The following is a 19,412-nucleotide window of genomic DNA, read 5'->3' as shown; positions in this document are numbered from 1 at the left end:
AGTCTCTGTTGGTTTATTTTTCCCCTAATTGAAAAAACAATGGAAAAAATACTGATGCTTCTGTAGATCTAAGTGGCTATATGAACAATCTGGTAAAATCTATTTCTCCCATGGAGCTTAATCTTAAATAAGCCTATTTCTGGTAGTGCAGTAGCCATGGAACTGTGCTATAGCAGTTGCTAGTTGCTATTAAGCAAATGATGCTAGCTCTGATCAGTAAAAGCTATTTAGTTACCTTAGTAATTGAGTACATTGCAAATAAAATGCTCCTAAGAGGTAATTAAAAGGACCTTGGGAACAAAGGGTACACTTTCAAAGGTCTAATCATGTGCATGGATTGCCCGTTTCCTCCAATTCATTACATAAAAGATACTAGAAAATAGTGATGGGCAGAAAACTGCAGCAGATTATACTGGGCATTTTTGCTTCCTTAAGGGCATCTTGTAAATGTGAATGTGGGTTCTAAAATGAAGCCAAAATATGGGTAGAGTGGAGAGAAGTAAAAGATGATGCCACAGTTTGTTCCAACCCAAAGGATAGGAAAAGTCAGACAGGTAATAGTGTTGTAGGGATGGTGGCTCTGAGTGAGGAAAGAATGACAAAGAGGTGGAAGTGAGAAATGACATGGTGTCTCTATATAGTGACATCATCTTGCTGTTTCTAAATTTTAAAATACAACTCTGTTCCTCTTTAACAGAGGAGATGGTAAACACTGTACCTTGGCATGTGTTATAGGCAGATTCATTTCCAATTTGGAGAAAGGATCAGTTTTGTAGGTGTAGGCCAGCTACTGAAATTAACACTGGACTAGTTGGAGACTGTGTAGAAATCTGAGAAACAGATCATTGGTCTCATGTTTGTAAGCAGAAGTGGAGATGTGGAGAAGGCTGTATGCTCGGTTAAACTTCATGTGGTGAAATGAGGATTTAATAAGTGATCATTAAAGTTTTTAACATTCCTTCCAGTGGTATTGCTGGTAGATGTGAATGCCTTCAAATTAATTCTGAGAATGTGAAAAGATAAACTCATTAAGATGGGACATCAGTGAGTTTGGACTTTGCTAGGGCATTAGACAATTTACCTACAGTGCTATCACCGATGTAGTTGTATTAAGATCTACCATTTTTGTATTTTTTTCATATTTCCATGTGTTTCCTCTCTTCAAATTTTTGCTGTCATAACTGATCTTTTCATTTCAATTTTCTTTCTGCTATTATCTTGGTTTGAAATGTATAGCTTTATTTTTTTCTTGATTTACTTTCATCTAGTATTGTATACATTTTTCTATAATGTGTAGGCTGCTATGGCCAAGTCACTCACAGATTTTGTGCTACTGTTTAGCACAAATTTGGATTTTACATGTATTATAAAATGCATGGTTATAATTTTATAATAGAACTATCCTTTACAGTTGTTATTTAAAAATATAAAAAATGGTCCACTGCCTGCCAGTCTATCAGATACCCAGTTCACCATTCTGCTCAGCACAGGCATTATGTAGAGCCTGACCCTGAACTCCAGACAGATCCCTGAACTTATTTCCGCACCCACCTGTCTGATAGCCATCTCACACACTGCTTTGCTTGGCACATTAAGTCTGACCCAAAACTGATGAAACACCTTCAGAACTTGGAAAGCCTTCTACAAACTTCTGAGTATTGATGGACAGAATCTGCTAAGGCTGTAAAAGGTTTACTCCTAGGCTCAAAAGTTATACCTATTCCCAGCTGAGCTGAGACCATGTCTGATACCCCAGTTGCACACCAACAGAGTGGCCCCAAGACTGAACACTAAGTACCGTTCAGCTTGCCCACAACTTAACAAGATGAGGGTAATAACAAACAAGGCTCCAGACAACCACTCAACAAAGGCAAGTTAGTCAGATCAAGACTTTCCCAGTGACCCAACCCCAGATGCCTAGGTTCCATTGCAAAAACAAGCAAGAATAAACAAAACAATATATTTCCTCCAAAAATCAGCACTCCGTGCACCCCATGTAATGAATATCCCCTGAGAAGAGTAGCTCATTGATTTCAAAACAGCTGTTATATGTTCAAGGTACTAGAGAAGATATGAACAAATGAAACATAAGGAAACATAAGCACTGGAATGAACTCACAGAACTCCACCTGCCTATGTCTCTAAGTGCTGGGGTGAAAGATGTGTGCCACCACGCCTCGCCACAGACCCAGTCTTAAGACATTTAGGAAAATTGAAATAGCACTGGGCATACTCTTTGATCACAAAGGAATAAAAGTGGATATCAATAATAGAAATAAGAAAAAGTACACAAAATCATGGAAACAAAGCAGTACACTTCTTAATGAAGATTAGATCAAGGGAAGAATCCTGAGGGGAACTTAAAACATTCCTAGAATTGAAAGAAAAAGAAAGCACAACATACCAAAATCTAAGGGACACATGGAAGCATCCTAAGAATAACATTTATAATACTAATTATCTACATCAAAAAACCCAGAAGGATCTCATATAAACAATTTAATGCTATACCTGGAGGCCTAAGGAAAACAAGAACAAACAACACACAGAAAGAGTAGATAAGAAAAGATAGTAAAAGTCAAGGCTGAAATTAATAAAATAGAAATGAAAAATACATAACAATTGAATGAAATGAAGAGTTGGTTCCTTGAAAAGATTAACATTAGCATTTGGATTGAACTACTTTAAGTTTGTTTCTTTGTTCCTTTCTTTCTTTCTCTCGTTGTTTCTTTCTTTTTTCAAAACAGGCTTTCTCTGTGTAGCCTTGGCTGTCCTGGAGCTCACCCTATAGACCAGGCTGACCTTCAACAGAGCTCTGCTTGCCTCTGCCTTCTGAGTACTGGGATTAAAGGTGTGTGCCACCTCCTCTCAGCTAAAGTTCCCTTCTTTTAGCCTACATTGTTTATTACAGGAATGTTCAAACCAACTTTCCTTTTTTATGTAAGTAAAATGCAGTTTTAAATATATGAGCAATTGTGTAGAAAGTCAACTCTCAAGCTAATTCATGTGTTTTCTTCTTTTTCTTTCTTTTTCATTATTTGAAAATATTTTACTAAAAAAAATTCCATGGAGTATGTTTGATCCAGGTTTTCTCCTCCTCTATTTCCAATTACCTTCTCTCTCTCAACAAACAAAAAACTCCAAGAAGCACACAGAAATAAACCCACAAAATAGCCAATAAGACAAAAATAAAACAAAATGCCAAATAAGACAAAATGAGACAATAAGTCTAAAGAATATTGAGTTTCTTTTGTGTCAGCCAACTACCTCCGGGCATGGGGCCTTCACCTGAACTTTCTTAATTTTGGTTGTGATTCCCAAAGCTAAGAGATGGTTCCTCAGATTAATTTTGTGAAGTTGTAGAGTTTTTCTCAAATTTCCATTTCAGTAGATATTCCCTGTCAATCAAAATGTCCCTCTCTCCTAGAATGGTTCCCTCTATTTATCATTCTTATTTACCAGCTATTAGATGCTTTTGCTTTAAAGTCACTTTAGAAGTGAAAAACATAGGGGCTAGAGAGATGGCTCAGTGGCTAAAGTGGCATTGCTCTTTGCAGACAACCCTAGTGATTCCCAGCTCAACCACATCATGTTGCTCACCACTGCCTGCAATTTCAGTTCAGGGCAGTCAACATACTCTTCCAGCTTCTGCTCATCTTCACATGTGTGCACATTTACACAGATACATTAACACACATGTAAAGTGGGAAATTACCAATACAGAGCCAAGTAGAAATAATAGGGAAAAGCCTTATAGAGTGACCTAGCCAGCCACGGCTGCAGCAGTCTGTACAGCAAGCCGAAAAGGAAAACCAAAAGTGACGAGTCACTGAAACTTTCACTCTACGTCACCCTGACCACGAAGGCGTTGTCAGACACATCTGTAGCCAGCCCCTAACTAGGCGTGGCTACAGCTTCCCCTACACACATGTAAATTTGAAGGAAGTGAGAAAATGAACACAACAAATTCCTTGACTCTGGCAACCTTAATATGAAGATGAAAACCTGAAAACTGATGTTTGTATAAGGCTATGGACTAAATAACATTGCTTATTTTGTGTATTGTCAGTTTTTACAAGCATTTGTGTGTATGTCTCTCTGTTCCTTTCTCTCTCTCTCTCTTTCTCCCTCTCTCTCCTCTACCTCTTTCCCCCTCTATCCCTCTTTCTACATCTCCCCTCTGCTCTGTCTCTCTGTCTCCCTCTCCCTCTCCCTCTCTCTCTCTCTCTTTCTCTCTCTCTCTCTCTCTCTCTCTCTCTCTCTCTCTCTCTCTCTCTCTCTCTGTGTGTGTGTGTGTGTGTGTGTGTGTGTATGTATGTATGTATGTATGTATGTATGTATGTATGTATGTATGTATGTGTGCCTGTGGAGGACAGAAGAGAGCATGGTATTCTCTGGAGCTGGAGTAACAAGTGGGAACCAAACTCTGATCTTCTGTAAGAACTGCAAGTGCTCTGACTGCTGATCTGTCTCTAGGCCCTCTTTTCCACTTCTTGATGTCTGTGTATTTAGCCTCACATATAGTCACAACATTAACCCCACCGTCAGGATGCAGGAGTGTTTCATAGCTAAACAGAATTCCCCATATTAGCTACACTCTGTACTCATCTCTATTCCCTGGAAACCACTGATCTATATGTCATTATAGTTTGCTATTTTTGAAATTTATGTAAGTAGAAGGTTAATCTCTATTTATTAGATATTGACTTCCCTTTTAAAACAGCATGCCTTTGAGATTTAGCCAAGTCACACATTGCTTGCTTCTTCTTTTCTCCTTCTGTATAGTGTTAAAAGGTGTGGAAGAATATTGTGCTTACCCATGAACCCATTGGAAGACATCTGGCTTATTTCCAATTTTTAACTATTTCAGATAAAGCTGATAACCACTCATGCATAGGCTGTGTGTAGATATCCTTTTTCCTTCTTCAAGTGGGGAAGGAAATGAAATTGTTGGAACATAGGGTAAGTACAGGTTTCACCATAGAAAACAGCCCAAAGGTCTTCTAGCATCCATGCAATGTCAATGTTTTTTCACCAACAACATATGAAACACTATGGCTCCAAGTCCTTGTCACACTTGATACTGTCAAAATGTTTTCTTATTGTTATTCTGTTAATAGGGAATAATATCTTACTTACCATGGTTTACTTTTGCAATTCTTGAATTAATGAAATTGAACATTTTTCTGAGTGTATTTGCTATCTATTTATCTTCTTTCATAATATCTATTTGAAGGACTTTTCTTTTTTATACTACTATTTAAAGGTCTTATCTAAGCACTTAGATTAGAATTAGAATCTCTAATTCTCTTGGTTTATTTGGCTTTTAACAATGGACTTCAAACTCATACATTTTAACTGAATGACAGGCATGAAATAGAGTATGGAGGAGCACAGAGCAGCCCGGAATGATGCTCCTTTTGTAAAGCGCTTGCTGTGTAAGCATGTGGATCAGAGTTCCACCCCTAGAACCAACAAAAAAAGTCAGGCACAATGCTTCATGCTATAATACCCATGCTGGGGAGGCAGAGAGACAGGCAGAAACCTGGGGTTCATTGGCCACCAGCCTATCTGAATCTATGAGCTTTAAGCCTGTGAAAGTCCTTGCCTCAAAAACAAAACAAAATCCACATAAACATGTCTGACACTATCCTACACACACACACACACACACACACACACACACACACACACACACACACACGAGCATATATGAGAGATAAAGATAATATTTTTGCTGAAAGCTGGACATACTGTAACATATTCAAAAAAGAACATGAAAGGCTAAATATTAGGAGATAAAGAAAGCCTGAATCCAGGTAATGAATATGAGTTATGACAGAGGATACAAGACAAATCATTTTTCTAATTCTAAATCTGTCTTGAATATTTTTATTGTGGATAATTGTGTAAAAATATATTTGGCAGTGAAAGTGTAATCTCCAATGTGAAGTTCCACAGCTTCAGAATGGGAAGTCTAACAGGATATAAGTTCTTTAATATGTGTAGACATTGGGCTTAGTTATTTTGATGTGTGATTTTTGCAGCTTTTTATAATAGAGTATATATTGAAAATAGGCACATTTCTCCAAAGATGTTCAAATGAAATATTGAATTAATCTATTCAGAGTTTAGCAAACCTGGGTTTGTTGTCTGCAAAGTCTTTGATAGTCAACCATAAGCTTTGAATTTCTCCTTGGGTGCTTTGTTAGGGTGGGAGTTGGGTGCTTACACCAGGTGGGTGTTCCAATGCCTACTCTGCAGACAGCTGTATCAGTACTAGTGTGATGCTGCTGCAGACTGAGACTTGGTGCTTACAGGATAGTGGATATTGTCCCTTGACCTCTTCTCAACTCTGTAGGCCTGTGTGGCTGGCTACCATGGGTGGGAAGGCCTTAGCTTTGCAAATTCTCCCATGAAAATCAAACTCCTGCCTTGAATCCACCATGGGTTTTGCATATGATAGAATTTACAGATTTCTAATGGTATTAGAGTTGCCACTTTTCTATGTGTTCACAAGAGGTGAGGTTACTACCTTTGCATTTATTATTCTTTCCTGGTGCTGGGGACTAGGCAGCAGTGTTTTAGTACCAAATGGCTGATGTTTTCATTGGGAGAATTGTCTATGCAGAAGGGTAGGCTCTCATGCTTTGACAAAAATGCACACTAACCTTTTTCTAAACCCCTGCATATAATATCTATAACAATTATTCAACTCTGCTACTGTCATTTGGAAGCAGCTATAGACAAGTGTAGACTGAATGGATATGGCTGTGTCCCAATAGGACTCTGAAAATCAGCTGCAGGATGAATTTGGCTGGCATGCTGTGGTTTTCCACTCCCAATTTGCAGCACAAACTCCAAATGCCCTATGCTGGCTTCTGGAAGACTCTAGCCTTCTTCAGTTAGATCTTTTCTCACCCCACTGTAATTTTATTCTATTACAGAAACCTTTCAGCCAGCACACTAATGCTAGCATCTGGTTAATTGATTAAAAACATTGTTTAAAGAAATGAGGCACACGCACAATCTGCCTTAAGCATATTAATACAAAATATAAGTGTACATTTGTTTGCCATTTCTGTAGCACAAGGCCAGGACTTTCACTGAGTTTTATTCATCATTTTTGCATCAAACATACCCATAATGTATCTTTTACGATTTCCAATCTTGGTTTCTTTAAATTAGAGTGAGGAGTTGAGACACCAGCAAAGCAATCTGATGCAGAATCTTATTGGAGGGATTTTTATAATCCTCCTTCATCTTTTATAGCTGGATCTCTTGAGCTTAATTCTACTGCAGCTTTTTTAGTGACTCACTAAAAAATGTCAAGACTTTGCAAAGTATCTATCTTAATTTTCACGGAAACAGCAGCTCTTTAATGTTAGCTAAATTGCACATTTTTAATAATGACTATGACTGGCAGAAACCAGTTTGGGAGTAAACATCTCTGGCTAACAGAAGGCAAGAAGTAGATGCAGAAACAGGCAGGCTCATTAGGGACCAGGCTGCTATTCACACACTTGGTTAGTAAGGGTATTTGCTGAAAGAATGGGAGCATCAGCACTCAGAGATGCTGATGCAGATGGCCATTGTAATCCTTTTGGTGTCCCCCAGCATGGCCAGCTCTTCACTTTGCCATGCCCTTTGTTTGTTGACCTGGGAAGCTCTTTATGAACTCTGTCTGCAAGCATCTTCTAGTGAGGTTCAAGGTTACTTCCCTCTCTGCCTACTGAGCCTGACAAGATTATTTTCTCACTCCCTGCTTCTCCCATCCTCCTTCAATAGTACGTATGATACCTTAATGCATTTTTTCTTATTATTCCAGACTCCACTATCTTGCGTGGCAGTAGAGATTATATTTTATTCAGCTCCACATCTTCAAGCCCTGGAATCATGACATTACACAGTAACAGCTTTGTAAAATTTGATGGAATGAATGGGTACATTAGTACTTGATTACTGCATAGGCGATTTCACAGGGTAGATTAAGCCACATCAACCATTTCCTTCACTATAGATTGAAATAATGATTACAGAATCTAGATGCCGGAAGGCAGAGAGAGTGATTTGAAATTTTAATCCTCAATCAGAATTGTAAAAATATGTTCCCTGGACTCTAAGATCTCTGCAGAATTGAATCTTTGGTGCGACAGAGGTTACGCCTTGCTCCGGTGAGCATAAAGTTTTTTGACATTTCTGATAACAGATGATTCTTTCGGCTCAACTGTGGTGCTTCAGTGAGAAGCACTCTGATTTTCCTGGAGGAGACACCAGAAAACACTAGCAGTGGTTTATCTCCAGAATGAGTAGCTGTCTGAGGTCAACCCAATGCCATGAGCATTGGTTTAATTCTAGAATAGAGACTGGGAGGCAGTAAGTCATAATAGCTTATTGGCATGTGATTATTCATGACACTTTTTTTGTATTGCCAAGGGTCCCTTTTCCTTTCACCCCCCTTTTTATAGCCAAATAGTTGAAGACATTATTAATGGACTAGGAATTGAAGAATTTATGTGACAGTTTATTTCACAATAGATCTTGTGCTGTCCAACTTAATGTCAACTAATTGCCACATCATTTTTTTTCTCAAAAATAAGTTCTTGTTTTGGGCTTATTCTCACAATATTAACACTAGTCTTGTATTATGCCCTTCACCAAGATGAAGTACCAGGCTGAGCTTAATGGTCTAAACTGTCAACTCCTTGGCTCTTTATTAAACTAGGGAAGTAGCCTTCACCTCAGTCATTACTGCTCAATTAGGAAAGAATTCATCATATCCATTATCATTAGTGCAGGTTCTTCATAGGACCTGAGATTTTTCAAATCATCTCAGCAAGTCACAAATGCTACCAGTGTTTCCCTTTCCCCACTAGAAATGCCTTCCAACAAATAAAAAATCTTATATCAATCAAAGAAACCCCATTCCTTCTCAAATTTATTTTCCTTATGTTCAGAAAGGAACTATCTCATTAAGTGAGGTTAACAGCCTGTGGGGGCTGGTGGTTGCTGCTAGATGCTGAAATCTCATGCTAGTGTGTGCAAGCATCGAGTTACTAAAAGCCAATGATCCCTTAAGATAAGGCATGGCCTTGTCACTATTGCTCCTCTCCACTCTAAGGGGAAATATATGAGGAAGAGTGCTATGTAGTGATCATCCCATAATTGCTCTCAGTCTGACTGACAGTAAATAGAGGAAATGGACAATTTGCTTCCTTTTAATGAAATTTTGTTTTCCCAGTAAGGAGACTTTACATAGAAAGATCTGGGGTGTTTAGGAACTCAAGTGATAGAGGAGACACTTCCAGTGTAGTTGTGTTGACTGTCACATCACCTTATGGCCTTTACACATGCTTGTGCACACAACAGTGAAATAGACATGCACATAGCTGCCTCTCCAGATCTCTCCTCAAAGAACTCTATGTAGTTGTGAACTATATAGTTTGTTAGTGTCTTTTAGCTATTGGGTCCTTGGTGTTCCACCTTGGGTTTCTGGTTGAGATGATGCATTTCACAAACTCTGCCAAGAAGTAACTGAACTAGGGATGGCAAATGTCCAGTCACTAAATGTCCACTAAAATACTCTAGTGAGCTGGTGAAGACAAAGTTGACATCATGAGATTCTGTGTTTTCCTGTCAATCCTACTGCATTGTGTTTCACAGGTGTTACTTTCACCAAGCGCTTGTGCACCCAATTCTGTTTCAGGAGTTGCTTCTATGCACTAAGAACACAATATGCAACTCCATCCAGGGAAGCAGATTGGTGCCTTGCTCAGTCTTCATCAGAGAAGCTTCCTCCTGTTGCAAATGGTAACCAGTACAGACCTCAGCCAGACACTATGCAAAGAGTAAGAGAGCACTGAACACTTAGCTCTAAATGAGATTTATGCATCAAATTCCTCCCCTCAGAGCTCAGGGAACCCTGCAGAAGAGGAGGCTTAGAGTGTAAAAGTCAAAGGAGAAGGAGGACACCAAGAAAACAAGGCTTTGTAAATCAACAGGATTGATGCACATGTGAACTCACACAGAATGAGGCAGCATGCACAGGGCCTGCACAGGTCTGTACCAGATTGGATCCTAGAGCTAAACATGACCCCATTCCTAATCTAGAGGTTAATTCCAATTGATAACTACCTGCTTGAAGGAAATTAATTTCCTTCAAGGGACTCTTACTGAGAAAACAAAATACTCTTAAAGGTAGACCACATGCCAAGAAGTAGATGGCCAAGAGAAAACAAACTCAATGACCACTTTGGAGGTTCCTTGTCTTATAATGTTGTATCAAGGCTTTAAAATTTTTCATATATATATATATATATGTATATATATACATATATATATATATATATGTGTGTGTGTGTGTGTGTGTGTGTGTGTGTGTGTGTGTGTGTGTGTGTGTTGTGTACATATATTTTCATTTCACTCCCTTTGCTCTACAGGTCATATATATATATATTTTTTTTTCTGGGTTTCAGTTTAGTCTTTTTATAGGGATTCCTGAGTGTGTGGATGAGTGGGCCTCTACGTTTATATCTGCTTCTTATATCTTTTCTTGGGCTACTTTACTTCTGTTAGTTTGTTTTGTCCTATTCTGATGTATAATTTTTTGTATTATAATATATTAATTATATTCCCTTAGAAGCCTCTTCATTTTCTTTCTTCCTTCCTTCTTTTCTTTTTTGTTTCTTTTGTTTTTTGAGACAGGGTTTCTCTGTGTGACCTTGGCTGTCCTAGAACTCACTCTGTAGACCAGGCTAGCCTTGAACTCATAGACATCCTCCTGCCTCTGCCTACCATGTGCTGGGCCCCCTTATTTTCTAATGAGAGACAGAAAAAGATAGATCTGCATAGGAAGGAAAGTGGGGAGGAACTGGGAGAAGTTGAGGGAGGTGAGACCATAATCAAGATATATGAGAAATGATCTATTTTCAATAGAAGGGTATAAAAAGAACTCACTATGCACCAGGAGATAAGGCAGGAAGGGATGAGGTGGCCTTGTGCTGTTCTGATGCACATGCTGAGATCTTAGCAAACATTTATTAGCTCAACATTTGAAGTGTTAAGAATGCTCCCAGAATGTTAGCGAGAACAATGTCATAAGGCTTGCCATGCACAGGTGTTGGCCATATAGCCTGTACCTTGGGCGGAATGCTTCTGGTTTCAGTGGAAGTCTGTAAGAGTCACAGATTTACTCCCTGTAGTGATAGTGCTGAACATGCCCACTGCTGCACTGTGCTCCATAGAACCAGTGTTCTTTATCAGGAGACAGTGCACTGCTCATTTCCCTCAAGACTACAGTAAATGCCTGTCTGATTAATTTTGACCATAGTTTAAACTGCTATAAAAAAACAGAATACAACATGGCTTTACTGCAGTGACTTTGCATGACCTCAAAACCCAATTCGGTTCTTTGATTTATCCCTTTGCGGTAAAGGTTTAATATTTTTTGAGACATAGCTACTTAATTTTACATTTTTCATTTGACTGGAAATGTCCTCACATGGAAAAGCTGAATATGTAGAGTGGCATTTGCCTGTGGAGTTCTGAATTCTGGCTCTGCCTCAGCAGAGCTGTACAGTCCTGGGCATATTGTTGACCTCACAAAATCCTCCATCCTTTGTATGACTGGATACTAAAACTACTAGATATATAGGGCTACCACAGAGGTTAAATGAGATAATTGCATGTAAAGGTCTTAGTACAATGCTCAGCACATAAATATTAGATTCTCGTTACAGTGCTGGTGCAATTAGCAGAGCTAAGTACTAGGTAGATTTTTGCATGCACACTGTATGATTGGAGGGTATGTCTCACCAGAAGTCTTGGGGTCCTAGGCAACCTGTAGAAGAAGGTCCTCTGAAAAGCAACTGGTGAATGGGAAGTTGAGGCTTTGTTAAATGAGATCTACAATGACAGACAACCTCTCATTTCTTAGACTACATGGTAGTTCATCTAATTCAATTGACACCAAATAGAAGAAAAATAGTGGTTAAGTCAATGGATAAATGAATGAAAACAATTCCCATGAGAATAAAACAGAAGAAAGACTAATTGCTGTGAGTGGTCTGGGACTGGACACCATTAATTAGCAGGGGTGCTGTTGTGGGGCAATTCTTTCTTAGGCTAGATGGTTCTGTGCCTTGCAAGAAATTTGTTATTCCCAACTTCACTTACTTAATTAGAAGCAGCTGCCTTGTCTCTGTCATTGTGATAACTTCCAATTCTCCACTCATCTGGATTGTCTCCAATTAAGATCAATGAAACTGAGGTCAACTGAGACCTAATATCCCTATAATAGTCCTGATTTCTAGCAATCCTTAATTACATGGTTCTGTAGCAACTGATGATTCCAGGACTGGACTGCAAAAAAAGCACAAATTAGGCCTGAGCCCCTAGTGTACTAGAAAGTAAAGAATTACCAAGAAGATGCTTAGAAATATTTCAAAAGGAACTCTCCATGATCAAATGGCAATCTGTGTCCCAAATTAAATGATAGTAGCAAATTATAATCTGCTGAAAAAATAAGGAACAGTGTCTTCATACTGATAAAACCTCATAAATGGAAAACAATGAAAATTCTCTCACATACTAGATAAGCCAAATAATAAACACAGAAGGAATGATATAGCAAATCAGAACTTGGAAACCTTTCCAGCATTGATTTTGTGTGCCAAGACCTGAGAGTGAAAGTTTGAGTAACCAAGTGATTATGCAATTTCATAACTCTTGTTCATTGCAAATGGGAAACAGTATATTACAGCCAAAAAGCCTGTTGATAACATCACTGCGACAGTGCAAAGAGACCTCCTGGTATACCTCTTTAGAGACCATCACCTAAGTCTAATGAGAAGGAAGTATAATAGAACTAATTGAGGGACAGTTCACAGAACATCTACCTGTACTATTAGGACTATTGTGTTGTGAAGATAGACTAAAATTCTAGCACATAAAAGAGACTAAAGATAGATGGCAACTGAATTTTTTCATAACCCAAAAACTACACCAAAATGCTAAAGCCTTACTGCTTGGGAGGTTGCACCTATATAATTGCTCAGCCCAAACAAGGGGAGCAGGTATGTTTCAGTGATTCAGAGTTCTTCACAGTAATGAAGACGTAGGCAAGATGTGTTAAAAGAAAAGCTAATGTTATATTGGAAAGAAAGTTCAGAACTCTTCAGTCATTCCTTCTCATTCAGATAGTGGAGACTTTCCTGGCAAGCTACTATGCTAGGGTGTGTTCATTGTTAGCCAGAGAGCTTTGGAGTGTGGGCTGATAGCTACCCACAAGACACTGCACCTTCATACTCTGTGGTGATGGGGAGGTCTGAGATCCAGAGAGAAACATGACATTAATGACAATTACAACACCTGGTACCTATGTTGTCACCAAGCTTTAAGTGTCACTGAAAGAAGCTGAGTTAGAAGCATTAATGTAATTGCTACCCAAGCTCTACAGGGTTATTCCAGGCCTCACTTTGCAACTGAAGACACTGCCACACAGACAGGGTAATTAACCTGCCGCTGCTTGATTCAGAGGAAAGGTAACTCAAAGCCATGCAGGAGGGTTCTGGGGGCAGGCTTTCCCTTCAGGACTGCTTTAGTTGGCCTGCCCAGAGGCTTTGAGCAATGAGCCTTTATTTTCTAGATGTATTTGAGGGATCACATTCAGTTAGGGGATGAAGTGTATTGTCTGTGCAGCATGGAGAATGGAGTCCATGCTCAGCAGGGACATCAAAAGTCAGGAATAAGTTCAGACAGGAGAGAGAACAGCCGAGCCAAACCACAGGACCAGATGAACACTTGGGTGTTTGGGCCATCATGGAGTTACTAGTAATCACAGAGAGGAAGCAATGTCTAGCAGAGAAGGGGGAAACTGGTTGTCACACCAGAAATAAGAGAACTTGTGAGCTTTAGAACTAGGAGTGTCACATAGGATAGACAATCTAGATTTGGTTCCTCAGAAAGTCTTGCTTACTATCTCTTATGAGGTTCATCTTTCCAGATGACTCTTGCTTATCTTCTTCAGGAAGTCAGTCAGATGAGTAGGACAGGCCATGTAAGCAGCCTCCATGATGAAGTCCCTTTATCTGTTACACCACATGAGTCATGTTCCACAGCAGAAGCATCAGCTTTAAGGAACAGTGAAGGCCAGACACAGCCACAGACTCCATTTTCATCACTGTAGCTACCCTAAGAAAGAAACACTGCTATTTCAGCTTCTGCTTTTCTTTCTCTTTGCTGCACTGAAGACTGAAGTTAGGGCTGTATCCATGCTAAATACCCATTTTTTCCCTGGCCTACATTCTGAGCCCCTTAGCCTCCTGTGGTCATTATGAGGATAATTTGAGACAAGCATATGAAACACATGGCTCCATGACAGCCCCAAAGGAGACTTTAAATACACAGCACCTGATGTGCCTGTCTCCACAGAAAATAACCAAAGCTGGGATTATTTCAACATCTATCAAAAGCCACAGATGGGCCAGCATGACTCAGTGGGTAAAGGTCCTGACTGACAATCTGGCCGTGTGAGCTCCGTTCCAGATTCCACATGGTAGAAGGAACCCCAACAAGTTGTCTTCTAACTCCACACATATACCATGGTATGTGTGTGCCTTCCTCAAACTGATCTATCAATCGATCCATCAATATAATTTTTTAAAAATGTGAAGCCACAAAGATAACAAGTGAGGCCAGGTGGTGGTGGTGCATGCCTTTATTCCCAGCACTCGAAGGCAGAGGCAGGTGCATCTCTGTGAGTTTGAGACCAGCCTGGTCTATAAGAGCTAGTTCCAGGACAGCCTCCAAAGCCACAGAGAAACCCTGTTTCTCGAAAAACCAAAGCAAGCAAACAAACAAAAAACCAAGTGGTAGAACCAGGATCAGAACTCAGGTCTCTGTTTCCTGAACATATTTTTTTTTGTGTGTGTAGCTTTCAAATTAAGGATGGACCTTAAATATTTCATTGACTAAAAAATATAATAAGAAGAAAGGAAGAAATACACCTCTGATTGCATGGAAATTATGAGAAACTCAGATTTTAATTTCCACAAAAAGTTTTCTCTGTCCATAGCTAGGTTTGTTCACTCACATATGGATCATGACCTTTCTGGCAATATTGACTCAATTAAGTAGAGGGGAACGAGATTGTATCATTTCATCATTAGGTCTTCACAAAACAAAAGTTGCCTACCTTTGCTGTAGACCTTTGACCCTGATTGTTCTGCTATTCTCAAAGGCTTGTGGATCTTGATTGGTCTTGACATGGCCAAATCTTTAGCATTCTTGGGAAATTAGGAAATTACCTGACAGGTTGCACTGAATTGTTCCCCGTTGGCTTAAGCAGGAGAGTTTTCAGGGCTCCAGATGGGAACTGATTTCTTTCATTCATCTTATCAAAAATCCAATCTCACTCTCTTTCATGTTCAAGAGGATTTGATTAATTAGGACTGAGGGGAGGGAAATGACAGTGCCTGTGGCTGAGCTACACTAGCTGCTGCAATTTGGGCTCCTCTCTCCCTTGCCTGACAGGCCCCTAGAGCTCCCAGCCTGTCTAATCAGGGTGCTGTTGGAGGCTGAGTGCTAAGCTCCGCATCAGCCTTGCATCTGTGCTAGCTCACTCCATGACTTTGAGAGAGATTTTTACCTCACATCTCAGTTTTAGTTCCCATAGGCCTACAGCACAAGTAGTGAGCATGCCTATGGGTCTGTATAATTTGCATGTTTCTATTTTCCCTCCAAAAGATTGGCTCGATGATTCATTAAATGTAACGGACATCATACTGTTTGTACATTTTTTTATTTGTTTGCTTGTTTTGCTTTTGCTTTTGGTTTTCTGGCTACTTGCCAGCATCTAAGGAACCAAGTCTCTGACCTGAATTAAAAATTCCTGAGCATCTCAATGAGTTCAAGCTCAGCCTGGTCTATATGGTGACTGAAAGACCTGGGTAATATCTTTCCAACTTTTACAAATGTAATTTATGCACAGCATACAAAACTCAAATCAGAAATAGCAAAAACAATGGCTCAGAAAACAACATGTCTGGGAATGCTTGTGGTTCAAACCAACCCTAACCTGCAACAGATGCAAGAATCACCATTAGCAGCATGGAGAAAGCATTTGAATGTCACACACTGGAACACCATTCCAGAAGGACATTACATAGTGGGTATTCTAGCAGCAATATTGGATGTTGTGAACACTGTGATGATTCAAAGAAGCCTGGTATAAATGTAAAAGCACACAAACTGTATGACAATATAAATGTACACACACACACACACACATATATATATATATATATATATATATGTGTGTGTGTGTGTGTGTGTGTGTGTGTGTGTGTGTGTGTGTGTGTGTGTGTGTGTAGTATAAAAAAAGTGAGGCTGTCTGAACTGCAGGTGGCATCTGTCATCTTTAGTGGGGAAAGCGCTGGTGGTCGACATTGGTAGGGTATGTGAGGAATGAAGGAAGCCTTAGTGAATATATAAAGAGTGGATGAAGTCCTGAGTGAATGTATTTTATTGACATGGCATGATCCAAGGGCTATGGGCTTCAGACCCATGGGAAACAGGCAAAGCCTTTTCCCTGGTTCAGGCTCAGAAAGGCAAAGCCTGCTGGCCAAAGTACTAGTTTTGAGAAACAATTGATTAGTGAGTACGAAATCCAACAAGGGCAGCTTTTATACCTTGAAACTGCTCTCCTACAGAGACCTCCTACAGACTAGCCAAGTCCTTCCACCCTATGCTGTAAGTTATAAACTTGTTAAGGTCCTCAGTTGTGGTGGTTGTTGGTGTGGCTCCATCAGAGAATGCACCCACCTAACCCCAGCTTTTCTGTACCTGTGTCTGTCCTTCCCTCATCTCCTCACTACCTTTAGTCAGGTTCCAAGGACCAAGTCATACTGGACAAGGCAGGGATAGGGCTTGAGAGAATTTGGTAATGCTGTTTCCTGGATGATGATAACAGCATGTATACTATTTGAAAACAATCTGGCTATAAAATGAGACTTCATGCTTCAATAAAAATAATAAAACCTAAGAATACAGAGGGTTCATTTCTACCTGGTTATCAGTCACTCAGCCTCTTTCTCAGAAGTAACCACCTTCATACCCTTCCCACCTACCTAGGGACCCAGAGGCAGGGACTGAAGTAGAGGGACTTGAGTCTCTTTCCTTCTTAGGTCCCCTATGTTTTGATGCATCATCCAATGTCTGGCCAGCCATCTGCCTCAAAAGTGGCCACAAACCTCAGGAAGAGGACAGAGTCACAGAGGAAATGAAAGAAGCCCAGAGTTTGGTGACCTTGGACCAGGGAGGATTTCAGTGACTGTTCAGGGAGCTACAAAGAGTGTTTAGGTGCTTCTGACATACAGGTATTCCCAAGGTTTTTCTCTCACCCAGAGGAACCACCACACGCTCTCTCAGTGTTCAAAAATCTGAGTGTCTCCATGGGAAGCCCTGGTTTGCAGACACTTCTGTTCTGGGAGAGACTTCACCTGTTTGCAATTTAAACATAGCAGTCGTTCCTGTCAAATCATTTTAATCCTCACCGTGAATCAGCAACACCCTGAAACAATGCAATGGTTTAGCCTGTGGGTTTTTTTTTTTTTTTGGTAGTACATGTGTATTGCATGTAAATGTGTTCATATGTATGTGTAGGTGCACAGGTGCAGGTTGAGGAAAAAATACTGAGTTTCTTACTCTGTCACTCTCCACAGGGTTTTAACTGAATTTACCCTTACCATTTCCACACACTGGCTGGCCAAGGAGCTCCCAAGATCATCCTGTATCCACATCCCCAACATGAGGGTTACAAGCACATGTGGCTGGCTAGATTGTATATGGGTGCTGACTTGTTTTCTCAGCAACCCCTCCCTTGAAATGAGATGTTTGAATCTAGGGCCACCACAAAGGTAGAAGACAAGCGTGCACTTTTGGTCTTTTATGTCTGTCTATCTTTCTCCTTGATGATCATTCTTCTGTATTGGACAGCATTGACAGACCAAATGTTACCCATATCCATCCATTCCATCATGTTCCCATGATGCCCTGTCATTTTCCCAGAGAACTCTGCTTTATAACCCTTCATTCAACACTCAACAGAACACAGCACTTGCTTACTGACTGTTATTTTGGCTCAAGCTCCTGGCCAAGGTGGAGTCAATTAAAGACACCAAGATGGACAAACCACATGTCCACCAGTCTCTTTAGGGAAATGGGACATTGTACACTTCTGAGAACCCACCTGACTGTTATCTCAGCAGAGCTGCCTGACCACACCAGTCTGGTATCTCAACACCAGAAGTCCTTCCTAAGAATAGTGCTGGCAGCATTTCCTTCTCCACTAATGCTCTCCTGCCACTCTCCCACAAAACTTAAACCACACTGTAAAATAACCAAAGTCCCTTTTGTGGAGTTCCTCTGCCTTCTCTAGGAGACAGCCCAGAAGGTTGTGCTTCAGTAAAGCTTTGCTCTTGGGCCTCAGTGAGGCTCTGGTGGTCTTGTTCTCTCATAACCCTTACACTGACATCACACAGCAAGCCACACACTAGGTATACAGAAGAAAAGTCCATTCTTGTCTTTATCTTTCTTACATTTTAGTACTAAACAGAGTCTTGTACAATGATGAATACCAGTTTACATGATATGTGTCCATAGAGGAGGCAGCTGATCAGCTTAACTAGGGGAAAAACTGTGTGGACCAGCAGGTTTCATAGAGTCTCTGTGAACTTGGTGTCTAAAGGATGAGTGGGGCTTTACTATGAATAACATTCAGGCCAAACATGAAATATAGGTCATAAAAGGTTCCCTTGAATTCACTTATATTTAATGTTAGACTGTGAAAAACTCATGGATATGATTTTTGACTTAGGCTTCTGGATATTCTCACCTCAAATACTGGATCAAAGCTGAGCCCCTAGATTAGTTAGAAATAAAGGACTAAGGGAAATTCAAGATAACTTGTCTTGAAAGCCCAAAAGTTAGGCACTAAACAGCTTCCATATTAAAAATGTAAATGTCCCGTCTTACTTGGAGAAAAAGGAAACATCACAGGGATATGAAATTCAGCTTTAATTGTATGTTATTGTAGTGAGGACCAAATTGTCTTCTCTGTACTTTCTTCCCCATTCAATGGCCATCCCTGCTCATCAGTGTAAGCTACCAGAGCCACACTAGTGGCCAGGACCCTCCCCCAAGGACCCCTAACTGCCAGGTTCCACCCTCAGAACCCTCTAACTTCCCTAACTTCTGGACCCTGCCATCGCCCTGCAAAGTAAAGTCCAATCTCTGGACCTGAAATTCTACCAATCACCATCCCTAGAAGCTTCACCCTGAAAAGTTCCACTCCCTTCCCCAAGAATTTCTATAAAAGCCCTGCCTTCTGTTTGGTTGTCTGCTGTTTCTCCACA

General features: G+C 40.1%; 1 protein-coding gene and 1 long non-coding RNA gene across 5 annotated transcripts in view; one reads left to right on the top strand and one right to left on the bottom strand.

The window, feature by feature from the left end:
• The window catches only part of LOC118238674, a 134,939-nt gene that overhangs the window by 7,328 nt on the left and 108,199 nt on the right, over positions 1–19,412 (top strand). The gene's annotated exons all lie outside the window — the stretch shown is intronic.
• Positions 1–19,412, bottom strand: part of Npsr1 (neuropeptide S receptor 1) — a 176,300-nt gene that overhangs the window by 56,464 nt on the left and 100,424 nt on the right. The gene's annotated exons all lie outside the window — the stretch shown is intronic.

The sequence above is a fragment of the Cricetulus griseus genome, chromosome 4 (genome assembly GCF_003668045.3).
Source record: "Cricetulus griseus strain 17A/GY chromosome 4, alternate assembly CriGri-PICRH-1.0, whole genome shotgun sequence".
Taxonomy (NCBI): domain Eukaryota; kingdom Metazoa; phylum Chordata; class Mammalia; order Rodentia; family Cricetidae; genus Cricetulus; species Cricetulus griseus.
This window is presented reverse-complemented; position numbering and strand designations above follow the sequence as displayed.